Source organism: Lutra lutra, chromosome 7 (assembly GCF_902655055.1).
Source record: "Lutra lutra chromosome 7, mLutLut1.2, whole genome shotgun sequence".
NCBI classification, from domain to species: domain Eukaryota; kingdom Metazoa; phylum Chordata; class Mammalia; order Carnivora; family Mustelidae; genus Lutra; species Lutra lutra.
In genome coordinates, this window is record NC_062284.1 from 128,176,069 (window position 1) to 128,194,845 (window position 18,777).

Sequence of the window (18,777 nt, forward strand, 5' to 3'; positions counted from 1 at the left end):
TAAAAATAACAATTATTACTGGTGTACAACAAACTGATTTGGGGGTTGAGGAAGTTTACATATTTTGAACCTCACCAAAGAAAACCAATATGATGATTATTTATTTATTTACTTATTTACTTACTTGTTTTTGGACAGAACACTAGATCTGCTGGGAGGATGTTTACCATTTTCCAGATGCCAAAATGCTCTTACATGAATGTGAAATCACTTGTCGAATTAAAGAGGCAGTGATACAAAATGATCTTTCAGTGGATAACAGCGTAATTCTTACTATCACACAAGAGATTTGAGCTGAACTAAGGGGAGCTCTTAAAACTCAAAATCACACCTCTTCTAAATAATTGTTGGTAGTCAGAAAACTGCTTCCCTTTGAAGTGGCTTTCAGCAGTGTACAGAGAAGGACAGTTGGCACTGAAGAAAACAAAGCTATCAGGCTGGGAACGTGACCATGAGGAGGGGGCTGCACAGCACATTGTTTAAGAGCCTAGAGTTGGACTTCTTGCTTGTGATACGAGCTCAACCGCTCTGAGGTAGGCAAGCATGAATGAGCTCCTTAAATTCTCTGTCTCTCCGTTTTTTCATCTGTATAACGGCGATAACCATCGCTAGTCATGAGGGAAATGCAAATTAAAACCAGGACGTAATATTAGAATGGCCATCACCAAAAGCCAAGGGATAACAAATACTGGCATGGATGTAGAGAAGAGGGGGCCCCTGTGCACTGCTGGTTAGACTGTAAATTGATACAGCCACATAGGGAGCCAGTAGGAAGGCTTCTGAAGAAAATTAAAACTAGAACTACTATATGGTTTGGCAATTCCGCTTCAGGAAATCTTTTCAAAGGTAAACAAACAAACAAGAAAACAAGCAAACAAACAAAAAAACAAAATGCTAACTTGAAAAGGTATCTGTACTCTCATGATCATAACAGCATTATTTACAATAGCCAAGACACGGAAACAACCTTATCCACTGATGGATGTCCACTGATAAAGAATGTGTGGTGTGTGTGTGTGTGTGTCTATGTGTATATACATAAATATGATGGAATATTATTCAGCAATAAGAAATGAGGTAATCCTGTCATTTGCAACAACATGGATAGATCTTGAAGGCACTATCCAAAGTGAAATAAATCAGACAGATAAAGACAATACTGTAGGATCTCACTTTTGTGTGGAATCTAATTAAATACAACAAAACAAAACAAACCACCAAACTCATAGAAGGAGACATTAGATTTATGGTTCCCAGAGATGGGAGGTGGGGAGAGAAAACTGGAGAAAGATGGTGAAAAAGTACACAATCCCAGTTAAAAGAGAAGTACTAGGGATATAATGAACACTATGGTGACTCTCATTAACATTGCTGTAGGATATATACAAAAGTCATTGCAAGTAGATCCTTAGAGTTCTCATCATAAGGACAATTTTTTTTTTTATTATATCTATATGACATGATGGATGTCAACTAAACCTATTGTGGTAATCATTTCACAGTTGTGTAAATCAAACCATCACACTGTATACCTTAAACCGTGATGTCTGTCAATTATTTTTCTTTTTTTTTTTTAAAGATTTTTATTTATTTATTCGACAGAGAGAGATCACAAGCAGACGGAGAGGCAGGCAGAGAGAGAGAGAGAGGGAAGCAGGCTCCCTGCTGAGCAGGGAGCCTGATGCGGGACTCGATCCCAGGACCCTGAGATCATGACCTGAGCCGAAGGCAGTGGCTTAACCCACTGAGCCACCCAGGCACCCTATTATTTTTCAATAAGACCAGAAAATAACTTAACAGGGGTATTAACAATATCTACCTCATAAAGGTTTGTGAGAACAATATAAGCTAAAATATGCATGCATAGCATATAGTGAACATCTGATAAGTATAAGGAATTATTAGAATCAAGCTTCTTATGATAAACAGAAAAGATTGGGCTAACCTAATTGAGAGACAATCCATACTTCAATAGAGTTCAGTTGCAAGTTCTCTCCTTTTTTTATGATAAAAATCAGGAATCGCTTCTCGGCCTTTGGGCTAAGATCAAGTGTAGTATCTGTTCTTATCAGTTTAATATCTGATACGTCCTCTATCCGAGGACAATATATTAAATTGATTTTTGGAGCAGGGAGTTGGAATAGGAGCTTGCTCTGTCCACTCCACGCATCGACCTGGTATTGCAGTACATCCAGGAACGGTGCACCTTCCCCACGAAAATGGTGAACGAAAGAGGTGTTTAGTATGGTAGGTTTTTTGTTTTTCATTTGTCTGTTCTTTCTTGGTGTTTGGGTGGCTTTGTTTTTGTTTGTTTGTTTGTTTGTTTAAAAAAAAATCAGGAATAGAATGGTGGTTCTTGATTGGGAAGATGTTGAGTGTTGCTAGGAAACTCTCCCCCTATTAACAGATGCACTCCCCCAAAGGACGAAGTATTGAGGTATGCAGAAGTGCCTCAGAATACATGTTTATTAATTCAGCAAATATTTATTTGTTAAGAGTGCCAATCATTTCACAGTTCCTTCTCAAATTAATTGTACACTTGGGAGAGTACATGAGGAAGGGTGAAGAAATGGGTATAAGAAAATAAGACCTGGAAGGTAGGGATAGTCACATTGGTGCATCTGGACCTAGACTCATGGTTCTTCTCTACTTTTCTCACACTACAGCATATAGAGAACTTGATAATACTCACATAACACACTGGGGTAAACAGACAAGGCTGCTCATGAGACGATTACATGTCCAGATGATCTGGCCCCTACCTCAGCAAACCATCACAGGCTGAGGGAACTGACACCTCAACACACTGTATCTCGTTCCCATGTGTACTGTTTGGGAAGTTCTGGCTTTCGAGGCTTGCACAAAATTCCAAGTCATGAAATCTAGGACCCGAAGAATGAGAATTTCAATAGTTCTCATTCTCCTTTCAGACTAGCACAGTTGTTTTATAACTTATAGTTCCTAAATATTACAATTAATGGTCTGTTTATATGATCAAATTTCAATATCAGGGAGAACCTTGTTGCAGTAGTTAGGATAAGTGAATGCTGTGGTGCAGTAACAAACTAATCTGTAGGTTAGCATGTGCGCACACACACACATGTTTATTTCTTGCTCATGTAAATGCTAACATGGGTTGGTGACCTGCCTCCACCTTATTTAGGACTCTCTGGAACACATGATCTCTAAAGCTGAAAGATATGGCAGGAATGAGAGAGACAGGGGACAGATGGAGAGGACTCTAAACTGTAGCCTAAATGTGACATGTTTCACCTCTGATCACAGTTCATTGACCAGAATTTGCTTCAGATCTATAGGCCAATGAATACAGAAAACACATGGGTAACTGACAAGCACAGTTTATGCCCCACTTGATCAAAACACTCTAAAGTTTTAGGAAATATATTACTTTCTAATATCTTAGTAACTTCTGATGCTTTTACTTAGCAAATCATACCTAATTTAACAGAAACTTAACAGGGGCACACTAAGTACATAATATTATAGGATATATAAATCTAGTTTCTGATGCTGAGAAAAGGTATTAGACTAGATATCATGGTCTGAACCTATCTCACAGCTAGAGAGAGACAACCTTGGTGGTTTCACGATCTGTAAAGATCATGCCCTAGATAGACACAACCCTATCATTTTCATAATCCTGCATTCATATTGGTTTTTCTCTGATCTTATTGGTGGTGTATTAAACCTCGATGTAGTATTTTTTGCAAAAGATCATCAATATTTTACTTTTCCCATTAGCATGCTTTATAAAATTAGCATACTCTTAAATTCGCACAACACTATGGCCTACTCACCCTTTCCTTATCTGGGCTTTATGACATATAATGTGATTCTGTTTATTTACAGGTATATCTCAAGGTCCTGTCCTTCCTTAAACTGACTTGAATTAATTTTACAGGATGAATTTGGTGAAAGTTGATTGAGTGCTTAAATCCAAGGCAATTAACTCTATGTCCACCATTGAACAAAATACTCCTGTGGACTAAGCAACTGGACTTAGAGATCACATGGAACAGTCATACCCCTGGTTTCTATGAAGCTCAAAAATCAGGCTGTGAGCATAAAATTAGCTGAACTGATGCAGTGGGACTTTGCCACTTCAAAGAGGATTGGGAAGGAGGCTGAGTACAGCTAATTAAGCTGTGTATTTAAATACAATTGCAATAAATGGAACTGGAGGGTTGAATTCTTATCTATGTTCTCAAGGCAAATGTTAGGACAGTGCGACATTTCTACTGAGAGATAAGAGGAAAAGGGGCCCAGAGATAGAAAACTTTAATGAAGATATTTCTTCAAGTTCCTGTGAGATAAATAGACCATATTTAAGGACCACTCATTTTAGAGGGCCAGCTTTAGTTTACATTGTTTCTAGATTTTCCATCAATTTTCAGAAAAAAAATGAGCACAGTAGATAGCTTGGTGATAGTCCTATATCTGTAAGTCCTATTTTCCCTTCTAAACAGTGTCCTAGCACAAAATTACTTTGTTCATTGGTGGGAAACTGCTGATTCTGTACAAGAAGTGACAATCCTATTTCTTTCCCTTCTTGGTTTTTTAATTTATTTATTATTTATTTATTTTTTTAAAGATTTTATTTTTTTATTTAACAGACAGAGATCACAAGTAGGCAGAGGAAGGCAGAAGAGAGAGAGGAGGAAGCAGGCCCTCCACTGAGCAGAGAGCCCGATGTGGGCCTCGATCCCAGGACCCTGGGATCATGACCTGAGCTAAAGGCAGAGGCTTAACCCACTGAGCCTCCCAGGCACCCCGCTTCTTGTTTTTATACTCATTTTGCTTGCCTATTTCTTTTCTTTAATCACAGAAAAAATTTTGACAGTCCATTCAAGAAGGAGAAGGAGAAGGAGATAGGCACATAAGCCTTTTTCCTTCACATCCAAATTGGGAGAGCCAAGAAAACAAGCAGAGAGAAGAAGCTGCATTGCTCATGAAGAAGGTATGGAAAGAACATTTCCTTCCCATTCTTTGTCCAAGAGCCCCTTGAAGGGAATGATGAAGCTTCCTTTCACCAGTTCTTGTGTGTTATTCATGCCTGTGCACATGATGCCCCCACATATGTACATACCCCAAGAATACATAATTTTAAAAATTTAAATTGTAACTTAAAATAATCCTGGGTAATTTTTCATATAGAGTTGGTTTGGGGTTTGGCTTTTGATCTAACCCCTCATTTTTACTTTATGTAAATGCTGCAGCTTCTCCCATACCAGCCTCCCAGTAACTGAAGTTCTCTGGGCAAAGGATCACAGGGGGATGGGGCAAATGTTTCTGGATTTCGGGATGTGCAACTGTTTCTGTTTACAGTTAGAGATGTTAATGAAACGGAGGAACCTTCTAAATACCTGACTTTTTAATGTGTATATTAAATTTTTCGTCTTCCGGCCTCCATCCTGGACTCAATGAAACAAACCATGAAAATACACTTTCAAAGCAAAATGAAATGTTATGGATTGAATATAAGTAATCTGAGACCCAACAAATAATTACTGGGTGTTCTGTTTGTTCAAGCCATGAGAACGAACACAGGTTGGCAGTTTTCAACTTTGTTTGGTGTCTTTCTGCAAACTGACAAATTAGCTTGATTTTTATTTGATTTGACTAATGGATCAGAGGGATGAAAACTCACAAACACAATTTCCTGTCAAAATTCTCTTTTTAGACCTCATTCCACTTTGCATGCTTTGCCACGAATATTTAGCAATAACCTTTCAGAGGTAGAACTTTATTTCTCCAGTGAAGTCTAATTGAATTTATATTTTTTACAGGTTGGTTTTTTTGTTTGTTTGTTTGTTTGTTTGTTTTGAGATTTAACTTTTATTTGTACTTGGAAAATTGGAAAATTGCCATTTCTGGCAGGACTGGGTGTTTTAAGGTGTTTTAATACTCCATTAACTTTGTGACTTTAGCCATATTTTCTCCTTTCTCACTTGTAAGGGGGCATGATCCTCTGATACAGGTGCTACACTAAGCACTTAACACATAGATACCCATTCTCAGCTCTCTGAAGAGAAGACTGAGGCTCATGTACATGAAACAACTCATTCAGAATATGACAGGAGAGGTGAAGCTGGGAACAAAACCAAGGTTTGTGTAACACTAAATCATACGTTTTTCCTATGTTACACTCAGTTTTCAACAAAAGAGCTTATTATGTCACAAGTTTATCTGAAAAAGGAAAAAAAAATCCATATTTTCCTAACACCCAAAGCACATCATGTTTAAGGAAGTCTATCTGTAATACCTTTTGGTCCTCTTGTTTGCTAAGTCATTCTTCTAGATTTACTACAAGCTTTAAACACTATATTTTTGCTGCACAAATTTTAGGAAATACTAGGGAATCAAAATCACCTGTGATCCCATCACTCATTGTTCATCTGAATATATATCTTTTCAGTATTTTTCTGATACAGATATACTCACACAAAGATTCTACTAAAGAGAATCTTTTATAAATGGCCCTACATTTGCTCCATGTTTTATGAACATCTGTCAGTGTAATTAAAAGTTAGCCTAAAATATTATTAAACTAAATATTTTTCTAAAATATCATATTGAAGTACATGATGTGTATTTATAATACCAGAAATTTAATTTTACTACTCTCTACCTCTTACATAACTATTATCTAGTCCAACTAAGAGGGATAACTATGCTTGTCAGTTCTTTTCAAATATGAACGTTCATAAGAAATTACAATAAGCATCCCTGTAATTAAATCTTTTTTTTACTTTAATGATTTTTTTAAAATTTTATTTAATTGTTTGAGAGAGAGAGAGAATATGAGCAGGGTGGGGGGAGGGGGCAGAGGGAGAAGCAGACTTCCTGCTGAGCAAGGAGATGCAGGGCTTGATTCCAGGACTTTGGGATCATGACCTGAGCTGAAGGCAGATGCTTAACCAACTGAGCCACCTAGGCATCCCCTTTCATGATTCTTTCTATAAGATAAATACCTTCAAGTGGAATTGATTCATTAAATTCACTATTAGTTTAAAAGCTTTTGATACGTTTTTCCAAATTTCCTATCAGGGAAAATAGTAACTTCTATGCCCAGCAGCAACATACAGAAATAAGTGTTTCCTTGAATTATTGCTAATGATGTGTTTTATCTACGACTATTAGTACTACTGCTATAACTACCACTACCACTACCACAACTACTACTACTACTACTACTGCTGCTGCTGCTACTACTTTTAATTCCTTCTAATATGAAAGGCTGAAAAAAAATCTGAAATCCCCTTTTAACCTACCTTTATAATAGTATCTTTTAATTTCTCTAATTGCGTAATTATACAACAGCCCAATATTTAAACTTTTCTTCCCCCAGTGGTTTTCCCATCCCATTCCTTTTGCTTGAAAATCTACTTTCCACAATCTCTTCAGTTTTTAAAAAAAATTATTTATTTTAGAAAGAGAAGGAGAGCACAAGTGGGAGTGGGGGCAAAGGGCAAGGGAGAAAGAATCCTCAAGCAGACTCCCCACTGAACATGGAGTCCAATGTGGACCCTGAGATCATGCCCTGAGCTGAAATTAAGAGTTGGATGCTTAATTGACTGAGTCATCCAGGTGCCCTGACAATCTCTTCTTTTTTTGAGGTTCTTCTGAAATCCTCTAACCGCCATCCCCAACCAGAAGCACTATTCCTCCCTCAAATCCTAAAGCAGTTATTTTATTCCTACTTATTGAATAATTAACTATGTACTACCTTGTGGCATCTCTAGTTTTGTTTGTTGTTTTAAACTGTTGCCTAATTTTTAAAAAGATTTTATTTATTTATTTGACAGAGATCACAAGTAGGCAGAGAGACAGGCAGAGAGAGAGAGAGGAGGAAGTAGGCTCCCTGCTGAGCAGAGAGCCCGATGTGGGGCTCGATCCCAGGACCCTGGAATCCTGATCTGATCTGAAGGCAGAGGCTTTAACCCACTGAGCCACCCAGGGGCCCCTGTTGCCTAATTTTGAATTAACTTTCCCTCATGTGGACTTTCTTTTGCATTTTGTGCCCCACACGCTAGTAGATGTAATAGAATGCTTGCATTTAGAATTTAATAAACATCTACTATGTTCATTTCTTTCCTGGTGTTCTTAGCCCTACATCATTACATGCATTCATTGCTTTGTGTATTACCTCTCTTTCTCATTAGTGTTTAAACTCGAAGACAGCAGAATTTATATCTGTGCAAATCAAGTGCCCGGCCCTGTATCTGGCATATTGCAGGCCCCTAATAAATATTTGATGCTGCTTAAATTGGAGGAATAAGTAAATTTACTATAGGAATGATGACCACTTCCTCAGTTCTAACAAACATGTGATCAGGAGCAAATTTCTTAGGGCTAGAGGAGATTAGTGACAATAGGATGAAAAATGGACAAGTTGAAGAATTCAAGTTCTTCTTTTTTTTTTTTAATCATGAACCGGATTAACAGATTTCATGAACCAATAGGGCCAATGGGTGTTTTTAGTTGTTGTTGTTTTGTTTTGTTTTTTTGTTTTTGTTTTTGTTTTTAATTTTTCAGCAAGGACCCTTTGTCTTTTTGTATGGAGCAAAAATAACTTGCTACTTCAGGGGTATGCCAAAGTTCTTTTCCTTTGTTATCATTTCCTTTCTCACAATATCCTTTGCCTCTTTCCAACCCATTCCTAATATGTTTAACTCATTTTCTGATTCTGCATAAACCAGAACTTCCTTTTGAGAAATCTGCTCAATCAGAAACTTAGAAAGTTCCAAATAAGCTTGTATTCTTCCTGCCCAAGATGATAATAATATACCAGTGTGTCAACCCAGCACCCTTTCCCAGCATTACGTTGACTTAAAACATTTATAATGTGCATAAGAGGGAGACTTAGGTCAATAAAACTTAATGATGGGAAACTAGCAGTCAACATTACTCCTTCTACCCACCTCACAAATCAAGACAATGCTAAAAGGAAAATGAGCATCACACACTCCAACCAGATCACTTAAAAAGTGACTTGGAAGAGCCCTGTAGTAATACGGAAAGGGTATACTTGAGTCTGAGCTGACTGATTCATTTGTGAGGGTCGGCTGTGGCTGCATTTATTTTATGGCTGCCAACATTAATAATTTTGCAGCTAAAGGGAAAAATAAGTCTGTTCATTGTTCAGTTTCAGGTAGGGTGATGTAGGACTCATTAAACAACATGCTAATCCTAAGAAACTCTGATCATGGGTTGGAGATTTGGATCACCCCATGCAAATAGGGAATGAGAAGTGGCATTTTAAAAGTCTTATACTAGACCTAGCACCAATAAATGACTTCATAAAGAAAGGGACTATTTGTTAGCTGGCCTTTAAAAACATTACCTAGAAACTCTCAAGATGATATCCAAGAGGCCAGTTTGCTGTGTCTCAATGTATCCGCCCCCTACTTAGAGAAATAAGGCCCATTCACAAAGTTTCCTACTTTGACCTCTGGTTATTAGTATAAGACTTGTTTGGCGGAGGAAAAGACTATGTGGTATGGGAGGAAAGGCCTTATGCTTTATAGCTTCTTTTAGAAATTTATGGGAAAAGACAAGCAAGATGAGGTTGACTTCTTGTCCCTGCTCCCACTTGCCATTTTCTTTTTCAGTTGTAAACTCAAAGAGTGTCTGCGACCAAGTTCTACTGGAAACATCATGCCCTATTATCCTCCTTAGATCTTTGCCTTTGTTTGCTCAGGGCCTTAGGCAACACAGGCAAGACACAAACTCTTACCTATAGGGCAATTTTGTCAAGGCCATTCTCATTACCACTAATTTAGATGTGCAGCTAGCCACTGCAGGCTTCCATCCAGTCTCAGTATAAGGAATGCCAGTAGAAAGAGAAGAAGCTCCCATAGCAACCAGCCCCCTTGAAACCTGAAGGAATGCTGTTGAGCTATTAACCTGGTCCAATCTAAAATAGATTCCTGTGATTTGCAAATTTACCCAGTCCCTCTTAGGCCCTAAAATCCCAATACTGCCTTTCTCTCCATTACCTACATTGGGTTAAAAGCATTTATCAAGGGCTAGGGCTTTGAATTCTGTTCATTCTATAATTTCTTTCTCTACCTCTCTCTTTCTCTCCACCCCACTCTCTCTCTCTTCCCCCTCGCTTTCTCTCCATTTTTTTTTTCTCGTTTTGGCAACAATAAACCAATTCATCAAATGCCAACTGACAGCAGGGCTGTGCATGTGTAGCATCAGCTGTCAATCACAGAAGTCCTGGACAGTGAGTGCCATTTTTTCTTTAATAGAGGTGGAAGGGAGGCCTTTTAGTTAAACAGTAATTGGAACAGATTTTTTTCCCCATCACTACATTTTCAGGGAATTGGCTCGTTAGACAGCATGGTGGACAAAATCAATTAACATCTTCCAAAACAAAGCCTGCCTTATCTATTTTGTATGCAAACATGGCAAGAGTCAAGCTGAGACCTTGTTAAAGCCTTGCTCTTTTAGGTAACAGCTCTCAACACGAGAATGAAGAAATTCTTGACTATTAGTCTGAAATATATTTTATTTTGTACGCACTGAGAATAGTTGTATTGAGGGGCTTAAAAACCATGTAGATACCTGAGAATTGCATTAAGGAAATGGAAGAGATCAGAAAAAAATTCCATAATTGTAGAGTTTAACTAATGTGGGTCCAACAAGTTCTCACATAGTGAACATGATTTTGTTTCGATCTCCAGCCTCCAATGGGAATCCCACAATCCAGTTTCCTTTAGAAGTGTCCAGTAATGCTATTCAGCTAGAAAGGAAAGCAAGCAAGCAAACAAGCAACAAGAAAGAACCAAGAATCCAGTTGGTTGTTTGATAGTCTCCATTTCTATGATATAATATAAATTTGCCTATAAGGACAACATGTTTTGCATATAGCTGACCGAAGATTAAAGAGCAACAAGTAGAATTTGACAAGGTTGTGTTAAAATAATGTTTGATAAAGAAATGTGCTCTAGCTAAAACTAGCTAACTTTGGCAGCTTTGACATAAGTGAAGAATGACAGATCTCCAAGAACTAGCTGGAAACTAGTGAGATAACAGAGAACTCCCAATGGAACATCTGAGAAAGAAAATGTTTTAGAACTAGTGAATATCAATTAGGTTTGTGAAGGTTTCCATGACATCCTTGGAAGAAAGAGAGTTCACAGATTCCATAGGTGTAGGAATATGTACCTAAGAACTATAATGCCTTTTCCCCTTTTTTAGAAGAGCTGGTATCTTTTTTTTTTTTTTTTAAAGATTATTTATTTATTTGACAGAGAGAGATTACAAGTAGACGGAGAGGAAGGCAGAGAGAGAGAGAGAGAGGGAAGCAGGCTCCCCACTGAGCAGAGAGCCTGATGCGGGACTCGATCCCAGGACCCTGAGATCATGACCTGAGCCGAAGGCAGCGGCTTAACCCACTGAGCCACCCAGGCGCCCAAGCTGGTATCTTTTTATCTTTAAATATGACAACTTAGGGGCACCTGGGTGGCTCAGTATATTAAGTGCCTGACTCTTGATTTTGGCTCAGGTCATGATCTCAGAGTCCTAGAATAGAGTCCTTTATCTGGTTCTGTGCTCAGTGTGGAGTCTGCTTGTCCCTCTCTCTCTGCTCCTCCCTCTCACTCCCCCTCTCTCTATCTCTAAAATAAATAAATAAAATCTTAAAAAAAAAAAAAAAAGATGACCTAATCCTTAATCCTTGCTGTTTACTGCTACAGAGGAAGGAAGTTAGAAATATAGCCATAGCATGAAAGAAACTCCATTATTACTGTATAGATTTATTTACTTTCCTATGTAATAGTCACACAGGACTGATGAGGTTGGCAGGAATACTGAGAGAAGCTACTAATAGACTGGTTTGTGAAAGATGGAATTTCTGGATCTGCACTGCAAGGACACAAGTTATAGGGCCCACAGCCTACAAAGGAAGGGAAGACTCACAGACTCCTCAACATACCTCCCCTAAAACAAGCAATTCTAACCATATGTTTCTCCTGCCTCATATCATTGAATGGTGAATGGCTTTCCCCTGTCCTCCAGGAAGAAGTCTAGACCCTTGGGTATAGTAAATCCTTCAGGATCTATGGTCCCCTACTTATTTGGTATCAATTTGGAAATATCTACCTCTTTCTTGCTACATTGTAGTTATACACAATCTTCCATAAAAGCTTCAGACTCTTTTTCACCTCCATTACTTCTGCCAGGCACCATGTTCTCTGTCTATATTTCCCTGATGACCACCTAATAAAAATTAAACACAGACGTTGCCTCTTGAAGGAAGGCTTCTCTGGCTCACCAGGACTGTATTAATCAGTTTTCAGAAATATCTTCAAAATGATAAGGAAAGTATGACCCCCATATTTTATACCCAGCCAAACTATGCTTGAGTATAAAGTCTACAGACAAAAGCATTTAACGGGTGAGAATACTGGGGATATTGAGGAAACTATAGGGAAACAACTTCAGTCAATAAAGAGATGACTGGGGAAATTATGACAAACAGATGAAGTAAGCACAGACTATAGGCCCTGAAGAAGAACCACATCTAATCTAATGGGGCCATGTGACAGACCAGAATAAAACAGAAATATGCCCCAACAATACAGAAAGAATATTACTGAAAATAGTTGGGAGAGGAAAGAAGGTAGGAAGTAGAGCAAATTCTCTGATTGCCGGGAGTCAAAGGATAACATATAAAGGCTTTATCTCAATTAATGGAAATAAATGCACATTATTTTCGTATTCACATGAAGAAAGATTATGATACACTGCTCATAGTGAATTAAAGCTATGTTTCCTGATATTTTTCAAATGATGGTTCTAAGAGAAAATTATATTTGCAGGGACTGAGGTAAGCCATGGCCAGAGGCTTTTGCAACTATTCTCAGAGTTGTGGTACACTGCATAAGAAGCTCTAGTTTAAACATATAAAACATTAAAAATATTACATGATGCTACAGTTATAAGAATGACCACCTGGGAGAAAATAAAAACTCCTTTAAATAGTATTAACACACACACACACACACACACACACATATACACACACACACACATACACATACACATACCAGAGCACATAGTTAAAACAAACAAGCAGAAAAGCAGACAGAACTTTAAGCAAGATAGAAAATACATGACAAAATGACAGGAGAAGACCAGGGCCAAAGAGTTCTGTCACATCACTGGATGTAATATCGCTTAGCTTACCTATTATTAAAAGATGAAGACTTTCACATGAGATCACAAAGTAGAACCAACCCCATACTGTGAGCAGGATACTTTTGGAAAATAACTGATTTAGAAAGATTGAACATAAAAGGATGGAACAAGTTATGTCAGGAGAAGGAAAACAAAAAAATCAGTGGATAGAGATCTTAAAATCATAAAAAGAAGCATTCAGATTTAAAATGCTCATCAATTGAGAAAAGACAGTATGTCTTAAAATACTAAAAAGATGCAATTTACAATAAAGACATCAGAATTACAGTCATTTGTGAGTCAAACGACATAGTATTATAACACTCTGAAAATTCAAGAGTTGCCAGGAGAAATAATCAGCAAATCCCCAGAAGCAGGGCACTTTTAGCCACCTTGCTCATTTAATGACAGATGAAGTAGTAAAAAATAAGGACATAATTGGCCCAAATAATATAAATAATAAGGTATATCAAATAATATATTTTGAGCCTTATGCATTAAAAATAGACTACACATTCTTTTCAAGAATCCACATGATGTTCACAAATGTGACTACATATTGTCCAAAAAGGAAACCTGTTTAATTTCTCCTTTCCAAAAAAGGAGAAATAGGATAATACACATTTTCTGATCACAGTGTAATAATGAGGTATTAACAACAAAATCAGAAAAAGAAGCCAATTTAAGTTGGAAATCTTGAAACTCCCTCTTAACTCCTGGGTTAAATGAAATACAAATTTATAGGTTGCCTAGAAAAAACAATCATATAAAAACACTACATATCATAATCTACAGGCAATAGTCAAAACAGTGCTTAGAGGAAAATCTATAGCCTTAAATATTTATATCAAGATGAGAATAACAAAACTAAAAGAACTAAATATTTTACACTATTTTAAAAACAACAAAATAATATTTTAAGAAAACCATGGAAGAATAATTTATAAAGGTAAAAGGTACATTGATTAAGTTAAAAAATACAAAAGTGGTAGAATCAATGTGTCACATGAAAGTTGTGTTTTCAGGTCACCTGGGTGGCTCAGTTGGTTAAATGTCTGACTCCTGCTTTTGGCTCATGTCATGATCTCAGAGTTCTGGGGTCAAGCTCTGTGTAGGGCTCCCAGCTCAGCCAGGAGTCTGCTTGTCTCCCTCTCTCTCTACCCCTCCCCCTATTTACACACCCTCTTTCTCTCTCACTCTAAATTAAATAAATGAATCTTAAAAAAAAAAAAAAGTTGTGTTTTGAAAAAATATTAAGGGTAAAACATTAGATTATTATATCATAAAAAAAGAGGAAGGAAATTGTAGATACATATAGTTAAAAATGATAAACAGGAAGTAAGCATAGAGAATGAGAAGAATATAGTCTTAAATCTATACAAATACATTTGAAACAGGAAGACTAGACTAAAGGAAGGGGTAATTGACTAAAATAAGTTTTAAAAAGAGACAAAATAAAAACTTATCCATTTCTATAGGTGAGACTTGAGCCCCCTTCAGAAAAAGCAAACACTAGGTCCAAAAAAGGTCATAGAAAAGTCATTCCACCCCTTAAAGGGTAGCAAATTCCAGTGCTAAATAAATTGTTCAAGAGCATATAAGAAGAAAAAATAATAAAATGTTAGCAACAAGAATCCAGCCCCACATTATAAGTAAAACTTAAGACTAATGGGATTTCATTTAAGAATTCAAGGACTGGGCCATTCACTGCTAGGAAATGAGAGGTATACATTTCCCAAAGCCAATTTCATGACTATTGGAGAAATACCAGAATGACTCTTACTAAGGTCAGGAACAAAGTTAAGGAACCTGGAATATCATTATTATATTATTGTATTGGATTATTAGCCAATCCAATTAAATAAGAGATACTAGAGATATAAAAACTGGTAAGAGAGCAATTAAATTATTTGCAGATGATAGGATTGAATACATGGGAGTTCTCAAAAGAAATATAATAACTGTTACTAACAGGATTCTGTAAGGTGACACAGGAGAAAATTAGCACGCCTTAATCCATGGCCTTCACATATACAAACAGCTCATTAGTAGAGGTAATGAGAGAAAAGACCCATTTATAATTATGTATAAAGAAGAAAAAAAATTTTAGGAATAGAGTCAACAACAGAATGTTAGATTTCTATAAAGGCATATACTAAAATTTAATCGAAAGAAGTGACATATCATGTCCTTGAATAAGAAGATTCACAAAAGACATAAAGGTTACAATTCTCTTCAATTTATAAATTTCAATATAAAAACATATACATGTGTTTTTATTTTATATGTTTTATATGACATACATACATATTTATACATATACACACATACACATACAGACATACCCTCTGTTAATCCAAACGAACTGATTTTAAAGTTTATATATTTTTTTAAAAAATGGGAAAAGTTAAGAAAACTCTGAAACAAAGAGTGGTAAGGGAGAACTATTCCTCCTCAATTGTGAAATCCATTACAGACTCAACAATTTAAAAATGCACATTGACAGACAAACCAATATAGCAGAATAAAAGTCCAGAAATAGGCCCCTAACATTTGGGAAGTTAGAAAGTTATAATAGTGGCTTAAATGGGAAATGATGGTCCATATAAACAATGTTATTGGGATAACTTGGAAGCCATGTGGAAAAATAGATCTTGGATTAACATTTCATACCCTAGGCAGGGATAAAGACCATATATGTTAAAAAAAAAATTAAAAAAAAAACACATACTAGTGCCAACAGAAAATATGAGAATTACTTTATAACACTCCTAGGTGAAAAGCCTCTTTTCTAAGACTCAAAACGGAAACCATAAACAACAAGCTTTATAATTGCACTAGGTAAAAGAAAGACTATACACAAAATCAAAAGACAAAAAATGGGGGGAGAGAGGGGATTGGCAGCCCACATCACAGAAAGTTGGTCTTCCCGGTAGAAATGAATTAAAAAACAAAACCAGCAAACCAATACTAAAGTGGGCAAATATATACCAATGGAAAAGATTTAAAAATGACTCTTAAACATATAGAAAGACATAGAACCTTACCAATACTAAGAGAAAGAAAATGAAACTGCACTGAAATGCCATTTTTCCCATACCATATTGGTAAATTTCCAAAAGTTTTTTTTTTTTTTTTAAGATTTTATTTATTTATTTGACAGACAGAGAGCACAAGTAGGCAGAGAGGCAGGCAGAGAGAGAGAGGGGTAAGCAGGCTTACTGCTGCTGAGCAGAGAACCCAACGTGGGGCTTGATCCCAGGACCGTGAGATCACGACCTGAGCCAAAGGCAGAAGCTTAACCCACTGAGCCACCCAGGTGTCCCAATTTCCAAAAGTTTGACAACACACTCTGTTAGGAACCTGTGGGGTAGCACTTTCATTCATGGATGACAAGCTATGAATTTGTATATGAGGGTATAAAAAGGGCATTTTAGCAGTATCTATTGAAGTTATAAATGCATACACTTCCTAATGTAGTCATTCCACTTTTAAGAATGCATCCTACAGATCTACCCAAACAGGCATAAAAATAAGGCACAAAGAAGATTAACTGCAATACTATTTGTAATAACAAATAGCAGAGGAAAAGTTAAATAAATATGGTATGTTCATGTAATGAAATATGACATAGCTATTAAAAAAGAAAGGATGAGGAAGTTCTCAATGTACTGATATGAAAGATACCTGTGATGTATGAAATGAAAAAAAAACAACATGTAGAATGTTATACACAATATGTTGCTAATTGCTTAAAAGAAGGCATGATGAGAATATAGGCTTGTATTTTCTTGTATACGTGTAAGAAAACAGTGGAAGCATGCAAATCCAATACCTGGTTGGTTTCTTGAGCAGAAGGACAGAAATGAGAAAAAGCATTAACTAATTTTTTTTTTTGGCTTTGGCAACCATGTTATTACATAATCAAAAATTTAAGAAACTGAACTAAAAACAGGAAATCTCCCATCGTAATACATACGAGAGAGAAAATGATATGAAAGCAACACTCCCCAAAATGCAAACGCATCTCTCCACCCAGTCTCTCGCACCTTCTGGCTCTCTGAACACTCCTATTAGCTGAGCAGACAGTGGCAGTGGAATTTTTAAAACATATTTACAAACCCTTGTGTGCCTGGAGAGCACCTGTCCAGTATCTCCTTCCAATCTGCCTAAGGCAGTGACTGTGATTGAGGTCGCCTAGACAATAGGGAAAATTAACTCTGTGGCAAACTGGGGGCCCTCTGACCCCAAAGGATTGTTGCCATTTGCTCCACCTGTAGTACTCTCTGGCTGTCTGGAGGCCACTTGGGGCAGGCCAGGCTGGTTCAGCCTCCTCCCTGAAACCAACCTTCATTAGAGGGAATGCTAATGTTAATTGATCTGCAAAGACCTAAGTTTTGTAGTTCCTTAGAGGAAAAGAGCCAGAGACCTGGCACACTGGAGTTTTAAATGTTCTGTCAATTCAAATAGGTCTCTCTTCCTTTTAGGAATGGTGTAAGCTTGAAAGGTCAGAGTCCATAAGGCACTTTCCCTGTTGGTCTACTTTATACTCCTAGCCAGACTTCTCTTTGCATATATGTGTTTTGAGGAAAAAAAAAAAAAAAAAAAAAAAAGAAATCCCCCAGAAGGGAACGTAGCATATATATTTTATGTCAGCCTAACCAATGTGAACTGCCCTCTGCCATAGTTTTCCCTGAGAATCAATGCAGAATCGCTCACTTATCTGTCAAAGTCATTCTTCATTAATGGGAAAAGAGCCCTTGTTTTTCATACTTGGAACACCTCAAGGTACTCTGTAATGGCAAAAGATTCTTGGTATATAGAAGTTTAATTCTGTAAAGTACAACAAAACACGTTCAAAAGAAGAGGAGGAATAGGGAAAGAAAGAAGAAGGAGGAGATGAAGAAGGGAAGAGATAGGAAGAAGAGGAGGAGGGGAAACAGAGTATGGATAGTAAGCACATAGAAGAAACTAACCCTTATTACTGGGGACTGTGTAGGTACCCTGATGTCCCATCTTCTTTAAATGAAAGCCTTGTTGCCTCACCTCCTGGTGAAGTTGTCAGCGGGTGGCTGACACTCTTGGAGGTCAGCCTCAGTTGCCATGGCCCTTCTTGCCTGAGATCACTCCACTTCTGGAACTGCCCATTTACAGAGACTGATCATTGCAGGAGCCCCAGAGCCTGGCCTTCTTGGTCCAATATGGGACCATTCGCAAGGGCTATTCTAGCTCCAGGGCTCCTTGTGTGGTTGGCTGAGGCCACCATCCTGCCTGGGGCAGTTCACTTTCTCCCTCTGCCCCATCTCACTTCCTTCCTCCCCTTTCCCTACATATTCATCTCTGGACTCTCCTTAATAAACATCCTGTATGCTAAACTCAGTCTAGAAGCCTGTCGCTCAGGGGGGTCCACGCTATACAAGAGGACAAAAGCGCTGGGCATTTTCATCTCCCTCCTCAGTCCTAGAGCACTCTGTCACAGGCCTTATCATCTCTCTTTCTTTGTAAATGAAGAAAACAAAGCCTAAGGGAGTTAAATAATTCTCCCTGAAGACCATAATGAGTCCACTG

The 18,777-nt window shown here is 37.4% G+C and overlaps 1 protein-coding gene and 1 non-coding gene across 29 annotated transcripts in view; one reads left to right on the forward strand and one right to left on the reverse strand.

Annotated features, from left to right (window-relative positions):
* NRXN3 (neurexin 3) overlaps positions 1 to 18,777 on the reverse strand; it is a 1,668,422-nt gene that overhangs the window by 310,321 nt on the left and 1,339,324 nt on the right. The window lies entirely within an intron of this gene.
* On the forward strand, positions 2,021 to 2,211 carry LOC125105946 (U2 spliceosomal RNA). Its single transcript, XR_007129182.1, has one exon. It is a non-coding gene; the product is annotated as a U2 spliceosomal RNA (small nuclear RNA).